The sequence below is a fragment of the Anopheles merus genome, unplaced genomic scaffold (assembly GCF_017562075.2).
Source record: "Anopheles merus strain MAF unplaced genomic scaffold, AmerM5.1 LNR4000711, whole genome shotgun sequence".
Taxonomy (NCBI): Eukaryota; Metazoa; Arthropoda; class Insecta; order Diptera; family Culicidae; genus Anopheles; species Anopheles merus.
The window spans coordinates 3649-14974 of NW_024428291.1; the positions used below are offsets into that span (position 1 = coordinate 3649).

The following is an 11326-nucleotide window of genomic DNA, read 5'->3' on the forward strand; positions in this document are numbered from 1 at the left end:
TGTGTGGCTCGCGTTCGTTCGGGTGCAGTTGCGTGCAAAAGTGTCTGCGCAACCTGTTCCCTCGTGGTGGTAGCAGCAGCAGCAGCAGCAGCGTGTTTGCATCGTCAACGCCGCTGCACTGGCGCAAGTTTTTGGGTGAAAATTACAACCGACACTTGACTGCGAAACTGCGCGACTGCCTGTGTGACCCCCTCTGGGGCCGACCTTACTGGCGGAATGGCAAACGAAATGCTTTCATGCTGGTGCAATGCGGTGCCAGCAGTGCCCTCCCCACGACTAGGCCAGCAGCAAAATTGCATTTGGTTAGGCAAAGTTAGGCCACACAGAGAAGGGCATATTTTTATTCGGTTGTAGCTGCAGGTCGGCAGAGAGAAAGCGAACCGTTACTGTGTGGCGTCGAGGCTACTGTCGACACGATTAATGTTGCGCGTGGGGCATCGCATTTTCGGGTACAATTGTGGTGCACCGAAAATTGAAAGTAAAACATTTACGCAACAATAAGTTAGCCAGCCAGCCAAGCCAGTAAGACGTTCTTCAACGTGCGGTGAAGAAAGGAGATGGTGAAGCATGGTAGAATTAGACGTTGCTAGACGAGACTGCACCGCTTTTACGACCTAAATTGTAGCTCAACTCGACGTCGTAAGCAGCGTTGTGGTGCTGTAATTAGCGTTCACCTACAGCACCAACGCTTTTTGTTTGCGCTCGCTCCAAATTGAACCGGCAGTGAAAATAGTAGTATTAAAAATGCGAACAACTCCTCCTACCTTTCCGTGTGTTGTGTATCGTTTCGGGTTGTGATAACCCCTCCTGCAGGGAAGTTCTTCGGGAAGCTCTTAAAAGACAGCAGAAGGAAATAGCACTGCAAGTGCAATAATATACTTGATGGCGTTTGCATTCGGAATTGTAACGTGCAGACCAACAGGCCAACTAATGATGATGCCAGCCGGGCTGTAAATACAGGATTTATTGTCGGGGAAGGACATGCCCAAGCCGTCTGCGTCTGCGTGCATAATTATGACGTGTGTGACGTGTGCATGTGGTGGTGGTGGTGGTGGAAAGGTTTACCCAGCGGATCTGGTGCCGCCTTCGGCGCGTACGCGAGACCCATCCCCTTCAATTAGGCCACGGGTCTTCCCGTGCTTCGAGCGTGCTTAGTTGCGCCAGGGGTTACGGCTCTCGGGTCTTTTCGGATGTGCTCTCCACATCCAATGCAACTTGCTGTGGCGTGCAATGGAACCTGAGAAAGGAAGAAGCAGGCGTCAGGTAATGAACATAACGGCGATGACCTTTGTCTCAGATTTCATTACCTCCAGGTTGCTGCTGCTGCTGCTGCTGCCTCAAGGTTGTTGACCGATGTGTCCTGGTGATGAAGGCGCTTCAGAAATGTGGCGGAGGTCATCTAACTTTGAAGCAATCGAGCAAAACAACAGCGGCAGAGGCCGCCACCATGGAATCGATATATCGCCTGGAATGCCGATGCCATCATTCTATCCGTGCCCTGGTTGGTGTCGATGAACGCCGATCGATCGGCTGCTATTATAAATGGGATATCATCTTCACGCGCGCGCGCGGTATCTTACATTCAAAAGAACACACCGTAAGCGTGGTTTTTGCATGAGTTTCAAATTTTAATCGCTCCTTCTCATCTTCATTAGGGCGCTTTTGGTCTTGTAGTGGGGGGGGGGGGGGAGAGGGATACTGCCACCTTAACGGGCCTGTGGAAAAGATTCGCATTTAAGCTTCCAGCTAGCTGGAAATTCTTAAGCTCGCCTTTTTTCCGCCGTTTCACCGGAATGGCGTCCGTTTGGAGGTTCTGTTTTGCGCGAAATTAGTCTCAGCTATCGCTCTCCTTTGCATAAGCTGCTGCCGCGACCCACCGCCCTGAAGGCGTCAATGTCTTATCGATGCGAGGCACTACGGACGGCGCAATGCCACTGTGTTAGGGGGTGGGAGAGAACCCGGGAAGCCTAGCACACCATGACGCCGCAGTCACGTGGAACGTATGCTTGAACCGTTTGAAGGTTCGAACAAGACAACGAGCGTGCAAGAGACGAACCCACTTCGCTTTATGTTTTGAGGCTGGCGGCAGTCGCTCGGCAGTTCGCAATGTTTCGACGGACTTCAAAAATCCGATTCGGCGTGAGGATAAATTAGGCACACAAAGCGAGCTCCGCTAGCGCCCGGACGTGTCTTGCCAGAGTTTTGGTTAAGACCCCACGGTGTGTTTCTAGAGCTAGGTGCAAACCCACCGGGTTCGTGTGGGGGTACAGAGAGTAGCATGGGAAAACAGGCGACCAGCCTTTCGACAGGAAGGCGATAAGAATCTGTACCATCGGGGGCTTTTTCGCGATCTTCACGAGGTCACTGACACCGTGAAGGAATGGGCTTGAAGCGATCAGACCATATGTAGAAGCGCATCGACTGTATTGGCTCTCTCTCTATCTTCCCGTTCGAGCTCCTCGCGCAAGATGATCACCTGGTTTTTGCTTTATTGAATTGTTGATCCTTTTCCATTTTGCTGCTCACTCCAATCACCAGCTACCCGAGCGGCCAGGAAATGTTGTGCGTCCTCGCAAGTGGAACAATTATTTCTCACGTGTGTGTGTGTGTTCTTGCGCCCGTTTCGGACTTCACCAGCAGTCCAGTGTCCAGGTCGTTGACTGTCATCGTCTCTACCGCGCATCGGTAGCAACCTGTAGAGACGCAAGAGTCGCAAGAAGAGTTTGTAGACGGTATTTGGAAGCGATCGGAAGAGAAAGAGAAACCCCAAGCACCGTTGATCGCACATGGTCTGTGTGTGTGAAGAGATTCCACGCGAGACATCCGCCAAGCCATCGATAGACGAGGTCGCTGTCCAGCGTCTAGTGATGGAATTGGAGCTGGAGGGGAAGAAAAAGTTGATGTACATGAGTGTCTGTGTATTCTTCTTCCGTTTTTTTTTGGTTCGTTTTTTCAGCCAAATGTTTAGGAAGCACCAGTTTTTACTTTTGTGGTAGTTCTCCTTAAGTTGGATGTCCGCTGACAAATTTTCGGTGCGTTCTTCCTTGTTTTGTGACGAACATTCCTTCGCTCCACGTGGTCTTTTTACCGTACTCTTCAACGCACCACGAGGTTGCGACGAGGTTTTCGTTCATTGACAAAAATCGATTAGCTTTTCCTTCGCGCAGGTTGTTGAGCCTTAGACCTTGGGCTATGATTTTGTTAAACGACGCAAGCAAATTAAGTTCTCTACCTCTCTCTTTCTCTCTCTTTCTCTCGGGTAAGCTGTCATGGGCAGTCGATGTACCGATCAGCCGTAGAGTTCATTGGGGGAGAGTACGTTACAAAGACGGGGGAGCATGTGCGTGCGCCTGGGAGGAAGTCGGCCTCATGTTTGTACAAATAGAGCCGTAGCAGGGCGTGGTGGACATGTGAACATTCCTGTTATGCGTTGAGCTGCTGCAAGAAGACGGGCGCGAGGATAGATGCCTGATCATTCAGCCATATCAGGTGCGGCTTAATTTGATCGAGAATTACTGATCCAGAGCATCCACTGGGAGGGCATTGATTGGAAAGGAAGTGATCCTTAATTTCAATCAACCGAGCGTTGCGCTCGATGCCGTCGGTCGTTCGGTGATGTTGATCCAGCAGCAGCTAGCAATTTCCACTCCCCAAAATAATTGACCATCAATTGGCTCCGGTAGCATGTTATTGGATGTGTGTGTGTGTGTGTGTGTGTGTGTGTGTGTGTGGTGTGTGTGGTGTGTGTGTGTGGTGTGTGTGTGTGTGTGTGTGTGTGTGTGTGTGTGTGTGTGTGTGGTGTGTGTGTGTGTGTGTGTCCCTCCAGTGGGACCTGGGACCTTGGACTCCTCCCGGACGGGTGAAATGGGAAACTGGAATAGGAAACTCAGAGCGCTCTTGTTAACTTTATAGATCAAATCGATTATCGAGCTATCGGCATCGGGCGGCCGTTCCGTTTTGTACTCACCGTGTTGTCGCGACTTGGTCGCGCTCGAAAATAGACTCGTCGAAAAGGTGGTGGCTGTAAGGGGCAATAGCTCTTCTCCCACACAACAGCTCGTACGTGCGATGGTGATTGCCCTGATCATCGAGCGTTAGCAGATGTATTCTGCTGGCCCTCCGGGTGTGTTTCGTTGTTTGAATAGCTGTACTTTAATTGTTTGATCAAACGACAGGTTATCTTCGGGGTGGAGCGGGAGTGCTGCGTACACATTAACAACTGAAACATGTTTTCTATCGATGGCGTGCGAGTGTGCCTAGCTAATGGTTTTCTCTCGTTATTTTGTTTTTTTTTTTGTTCTCGTTCCCAGGTGAGTGCGGTGTCTCCCGGAGGTATTGCGCACAAGCAAACGGGTATGGGGAAGAGGAAGTCGTTGCGAGTTTGGTGAGAATTTCGACACTGTGCTGTGTAAAACCGTTGGAATGGTAATGTATTAGAGTGGGAAGATCTTCCTTTTAGGGAAGGACAGATGACAAGAAGATGATAAATATTTCACAAAACTCGTATAGTAACAATGAGGAAACATGATTCTAGCAATTATAAGTTTGTTGAGATTCTCATAGCGAGATTAATTGCGGTCCATAAGTAAAAGGATACTCAAAACAAAACATGGGACATTCAATCTGCTCACCCTGGGCAGTACCCAAAAAGGTAACGAACCTCCGAAAAACGGCACTTCAGGGTAAGACCGAATGGGGTAAATGTCCAGCACAAGGCACCGGATCAAAAAAACACCACAGAAACCCTTTTTTCCCCGGAGCCAACCGGGAGGGGCCGAAAGGACCTTAATTACCGACGACAGGGTCCCGTGTGTGATCATTAAGCTTCGAGGCGCCAGGTGATGATGATTAGATGGCGTGCCGGCGGGTCGCGCGAACAGCACGCGAACAGCACCGCCCGACGCCCGGGGTTGAAAGCTGTCGGCTTTCTGTGCGTGTTTTCCGGGAACTGTTTCCCTAGGGCGGTTTGCACGCCATCGCGCTACATTTCGATCGTCAAAAAAAAAGGATGAAAAGGAACACTATGTAGCGGCTGCGGCGGCGGCGTTCTCGGGACACCATGGCCAGGTGTCGATCGATCGAGCCGTGTAGTACAACTTCTCGCATCGTTTGATGTGACCTCGAGTATTCTTCACGGGGGGGTGCAGCACGCGCAGGCGAAGAGAAATAGAAATTTAATTTGCTGCTACCAGCCCCCGGCAGCAGTTATCGTGAGGGAGATCGCGGTTTTACTTCTTGTATAATGCGTATGTTTTATTGTGAGATAATTTTTCCCGTACAGCTTTTGTGGCGAGTAGTGAAAGACGGGAGAAATTAGTTCTTCGAACACTAATTGATTTTCGTATTATTTGTAGAGAATAACCTGTGTTGGAGACTACTGGAATCCAAATCACATAACATTCCCGGAAGCTTATCGAGTGTGTCGATGGAAAAGATTGAAGCAAAGGAGTGAGAGAGCTACATCCCTTGTAAGGGAGCAAAATCTATTGCCTGGTTCTGTAAGCTCTATTAGCTGGGAACAAACGATTTGCCCAGAAACACTCTGCTCTGGAATGGAGAACGCTCCTTGAACGCTAGAGTAAGAAGAATGAGGAAACTGAGGAGTGCCGAAAAATATGCCAGCATTAATTTGTTCACCAAAAGATGACGCTGTCAGACGCAGTCGTAAAATGGATTGAACACGACTAGCACGAAAAAGGTAGAAGAAATCGCTGCCACCCCGTGATTGACGAAGACGACGACGACGACGACGACGGGGCAGAGGTTGAGAAGGCCTGGTAATTGATACGCCCACGAGAGCACTCACTTGCTAAGCTTTTGACTCCCTGTGTGACAAGTGTATATCCATGTTTTGTTGCCTGAACGTTCCAAACCATCATGAAGTGCGACTTGTTGTCGTCGTGCGATGTTCCCCTTTCCCGCCAAACGCAAGCTATGATGATGGAGTTGGAGTTTGGAGCAGTGGGAGAGGTTGAGATTGGGAGGGATTTGCCACGAATTTGTACATCACCAAGACTTTGATGGATTTCGGGTGCAAGTCTACGGCTTTTGGTGTCTTTTTTGCGTCAGCAAAACTCTCCGCTAACGTCACGGGTGAATAGCTGATTAATGGAGCATGTGAGCGGAGGTTTGGCAAGACTGAGTAATAGTAGTAGTAGGCAGTAGTAGTATGATTACCATCCACCAAATACCCACTCCCCGACTACCGGGTGACCGAGATTCTATCGTAAATCACCCTGACCATGTGACGAAGACAGCGACGACACGCGAGATGTGCCTGATGGGTTAATGATGATGTTACGACACCGCTTCCCTTCGGTTAAAGACTCCCAAACATCCAACACTGTGAGGCTTACGAACCATAAAAGGGGTTGCGGAAAGGGGGTTAGAAGAAGGTTGCGGTTTGCTGGCAAAAGCCCTCTGGAAGGGCATATCTTTGCAGACGTCGGCCGCCGTTGTTGACGTTTGTCAAGCGTGTGATAATGCCTCGCCGTATGATCTTTCGTACCGAAAGGTCTGGCACACATCCATTGTCGGTTGCATCATGTGTAGTTGGGGTAGGTTTTGTGGTTCCTTCTTGGACGAGAGGCATCAATCAAAACCGCCACCGTATGTCGTGCGGTTTGCGCATGGTTGGATGCATAACTGACCACACGAACACACGCTGATGCTGAACAACGAAACAAGGTGGCTACGTTAAAGTAAACTTCCGTTCAGAGCAACTCCGGTGGGTTAGAAGAGGTAAAGCTATACGTCACGAACTGAACATACGTACCGTTGAGGATGACACTAAATGGTACACGGTGGTTCATAACACCCATCCCGTCGTTGTATTTAAAAAGGAATTGATTTACGATGTGTTTTGCTTACGCGGTTGCACTTTGAAGGTCTTTGATTTGCGAAGCGAGAGAAGCGTCTTTGTGTGGCATATTGCATCACACGTGCAATCATCATTCTCTATGCACCCTTCTTTAATGTCATCTCTTTGTGATGTCCCTTTCAGCGACAGTCGTTCGCGATTGTGGTCGCTTGCGGTGGCTAGAAGCTAAGCAGGCAGGCAAATCGATAATATCCTCCAGGGCGGCCCAATGTACCGATTTCACACCTTGCTCGCGTGCTTTCGCTCCATCCACAACCATTCACCAAGGGACGTTTGGGGAGAAAATGTCAACCCACCACCCCCTGTCTGTTACAAACCACAGAAAGTTTTCTAATGGCGTTTGCCTGGACCTCTGTAATGGTGAAAGTTTGTAAAGGGTAGTCCCACGTTTGTTCCTCATCCGTCGCGACGGAAGGATCGCTCGTCAGTGGGGGCGCTAAAAGGTTTTTTTTCCCTCGACCTCAACCCCAGTTCTGGGACAGGTGTACAATTTGTTTAATGAGATTATCATTGTGAGGCACAAAAAACAAAAAAAAAGAAAAAAGAAATCGAAATGGAGCTCGTTTTAGCGGCGGGGTAAAAAGGTCATCATTAGGAAATTTGTTTCCACCGAGAACACCCAGTGAGCTGTTCCTTTCTTTTGGACACAAAAATGCTATATTGTTAATAAACAAAGTGCTCCATTTTGTGCACATCATTAATGGGTGGACAGTAGTCATTATGGCGTATCCTGTACCTTTTTATTCCTTCCAGTTTGTCTGCGTTGTGGTAGAATCGAAGAGGGAAAAAAACACCAACCAATCACCTACAAGTGCTGTTTCCCTCATCAAAACCATCCCCATCCCACAGAAGAAACAAAGCGGCTCTAACATTGTATGTGCGCAATATTTGTAAACCTAACCGGAACAAACACACACAAACACGCACACAACCTCTACCCCGCAACCCCACGGGAAAGGGTAGATCGTTCTGCCATGAATAATCGACATCATTACATAGCACTTGGTGTCTTGGCGTTGGCAGGATATCGTATGTGAGAGGGCTGTTCTGCTGCACAAACAAACTGCTCGCACGCCCTGCTGTCCGTATCCGTATCCGGCAGGCGGGACTCGGAATAGACAAACTATTATCCTTCGAGGCGTGTGTTAGTGATGCTCTAGTTTGTTTGGTTGCCTTTTTTCCTATTTGGCCCGACGCACTCAGCTCCATTCGTTTAAATTGGTTTACCCCTGGTCTCCCTTCTAGTAACGACCACATTTCGGATAGAGTTTTTCGCTGTTCGCAATTGGTGACAAACTCCCCCCAAAAACCGCATAGTGGAAACAGTCCTGAGTCCAAAAGCGCGTGTCTGTGTTAGTGTCGAAAACGCTTTGGTGGTGTTATTTTGTTCATGATGGACACCCTTTAGCCTGCGTTTCGTTTCCATGGCCATTGTTTGGGGCCAGGTGTGTGTGTGTGTGTGTGTGTGTGTGTGTGTGGTTGCACCCACATTACACAGTGCTTTTGCGGGTGTAGACATAAACAAAAGCATGGACGGTGTTTTCCGAGTTTTCTTACGCTGTGTTGCGCGTAGGGGAAAGTGGAGCAAAAGGGAATGTTAAGCAGTTTACTGAACATTCCTTTGAATGTGTCACAAATCACAAATTATTCTTACATTATTACATGTCTCCACCATTTATTTATGTATTAAAATTGCCACATAGCCTGAAAATATGTTAAACACATGAAAAAAGTGTAAAATAAAAGTTGATGTTTTATGAGAAGCTGTTTTGACACGAGGGGCAAAATGGGCATATGTAAACAAAACGTTAAACGTCAAAACGCTGGGGCAATATGGGCCACAAATACTACGCTTAGGTGATGGTCTATGCTTTTGTAGTCTATGTACGGTTCATGAAATGTATTCTCGTCCTATCTTTTGTCTTGCTGTTCAGGAAAGTCCTTAAAATTCTTCCAAAAATTTGTTATCAAAATTAAAACACTCTTAACACGATTCAATTTACTAACTAGAATCTTTAGAAGCTGTGCCTGTTAGCATTATTGTGGGGACGAATGCAACACCATAGCCTCACACAACGCCATATGTCAAAACCATCTGCTCATTTTGCCCCAAGCATAACGGCCCATTTTGCCCCAGTTGAATCATTTTTGTATTGTTTTTTTTTTATATTAGTAAAATACGCATTCAATTTTTCAACGCCTTGCTTTCTTCAGACAAATTGTAAGGAATAATCATATCTTTAAAAACATATCATGTATAACTTTCACCTATCCCTGTGACATTACTTAAAGCTTATTTTGGAAGTGGCAAAAAATACATCAATTTATTACTAAATCTTATTTAGTATTTTTTGTTTTTTGTTTTTTGTTATTACAGAGTTAAAAAACCTACATGGTATTCATTAAACACTCCAATGCATTTATTTTGAGCATTGGAATGTATCTTTGTAGTGAAATAATGCTTAAATAGAAGGTGCCCATTTTGCCCCATATGCCCATTTTGCCCCATATGCCCATTTTGCCCCGCTTTCCCCTATGTAGTTAAGCTTTTGTAGGAGCAGGAGCAGCAGGTCCTGGTGCGTTTGTGCGGGCGAATAAATAGTAAAGTTGTTGCTAACCACAATCAGGCGTTTGGTGGACGCACAAGACAGGCAGATGTGTTTGAAATGGCTAGTAGTAGTTGTAGGAGTGGGTGTGTTCTAGTCAGATTTAGGTTTTGTCCAGCCAAGTTCGTCCCCTTTGTGTCTGTGTGTTTTGGTGGCGTTCGGAAGGAAGTGCTGGCTGGACGAGGACAATCGCTTCAACATGCTTTCAATCGATTTTGGGTTTTTTGTTGGTTTTTTGTTCTGTTTGCGGGTGCAGGAACATGAACACATGGCACAAAGTGCTTTTGCCAACGCTTCCGGGACACTCTTCACACCGCAATGGACACTCTGGAAGGTTCGTTATACTATCCAGGGTTTTTGTTTTTTGTTGGTTAAGTACACCCATATCGTTGTCCACTTCGACATGGAGGAGTCCTCACACTTCACGTCAGTCCCTTCAGGATGAATGGGACAACAGGATACGATTAAAGCACCGATAGTGTCCGATGGTTGGTGGCACCACAGGGACAGTTTTCGCAAGATACGACGCGCTGAATCCTATCGTTTGCAATAAAACCCAAAATTCCCCAAAGGGTTTTGTTGGAGAGGAAATGGCAAGCCAACAAAAAGCAGGACTTGGGACTTTAAGGACACAGCCCCGTTAGGTGTTGAAATTGCCTGTATCAGCAGAAAGTGATAGTTTACATAAAGCAAAAAAATAGGAAGAACGTGTGTGTGTGTGCTTGTGTTTTGCTGTGCCAGAAAACGATCCCCTTTTTTGGATGGTTGTTCTTGATGAACGTGATTTTATAAGCATTTTGACATTTAAACGGACCTGGGTTTTGGTGACCGACATTTTCAGTGTCCATATTTGCTCTTCATCTGCAGAACGTTTCATCTTCAACTTCAGTGTTTTTATTCTTCTAATTCCAGCGCTTCCAGCGCTCATTACGATGCGGCAAATGATCCACGCACACGCACACTTCATAAATCATGCTCAAACGTCAATCATTCAATTTACCCTTTTCTCTGACGCATTATGAACCTGCACCGGAAGATGCACTTTACAGCTCGGGTGACGGTGTCGGAACGAAACGAACTGCTGTGGAATAAATGATTTAACCGTACACCCTACCCGGCTGCTTACCAGACTCTTATGCTGGCCGGTCGTTAGAACCGGTTTAATGCGACGTGTCTTGCTCGATATAGTTCTTTCTCTCATTCCGGGTTGTTTTTGTTGCTCCCGGCAATTGCACCTCGTAACGGAAGTACCGGAATTCCGAACCGGATTCCCTGCCCGGAGGGTGTCAATACGCTGAGATGAGCTGCTCCTGATGATGAAGCCATTTACGAGGAGGGGTTTGATTTAATGCTCGATACTTTTTGAGTGACATGCGCTAATTATGCTCCCGGGGGAAGAGGAGGTTTTTTTTGTATATACTTAGCTTGATAACATCTTGTACCTTTATTGTTTCTTTATCAAAGTGCGCTTCAACATTGTTCCGAGTTACTATCTTTCATCATCAGGCACGAGGTTGAAGGGGGGGGGGGGGGGAACAGAAAGGGAAAGTGGATTATTACGATGAGAAAGTACACTGGATCGTGCGCGCCTTACTCTTTCCATGCCGGCGGGGGCTGCAAACGTTCGTTCGTTCGTTAGGGAGATAAATTTCATAACCTCAACGGGCACAAGCACAAGCCGCTTGAGCGGAGAGACTGATAGAGAGAAACCGACACAGAATATCGATCATATTTCATCGATCCCCGGAATGGCCGGGAACGGATGATGGTCGTGGGGCTTCGCTTTACACAGAGCCCCAAAGGGCTTAATGGGCTTTGCTGTTGGTGGTGTTGTGTTATT

The 11326-nt window shown here is 47.4% G+C and overlaps 1 long non-coding RNA gene across 1 annotated transcript; it reads left to right on the plus strand.

Moving 5' to 3' along the window:
- Positions 1–4648: 4648 nt before the first annotated feature.
- LOC121602919 lies at positions 4649–10600 on the plus strand. Its single transcript, XR_006006536.1, has 3 exons — positions 4649–5246; positions 5355–5698; positions 10399–10600. It is a non-coding gene; the product is annotated as an uncharacterized LOC121602919 (long non-coding RNA).
- The last annotated feature ends 726 nt before the right edge of the window (positions 10601–11326 follow it).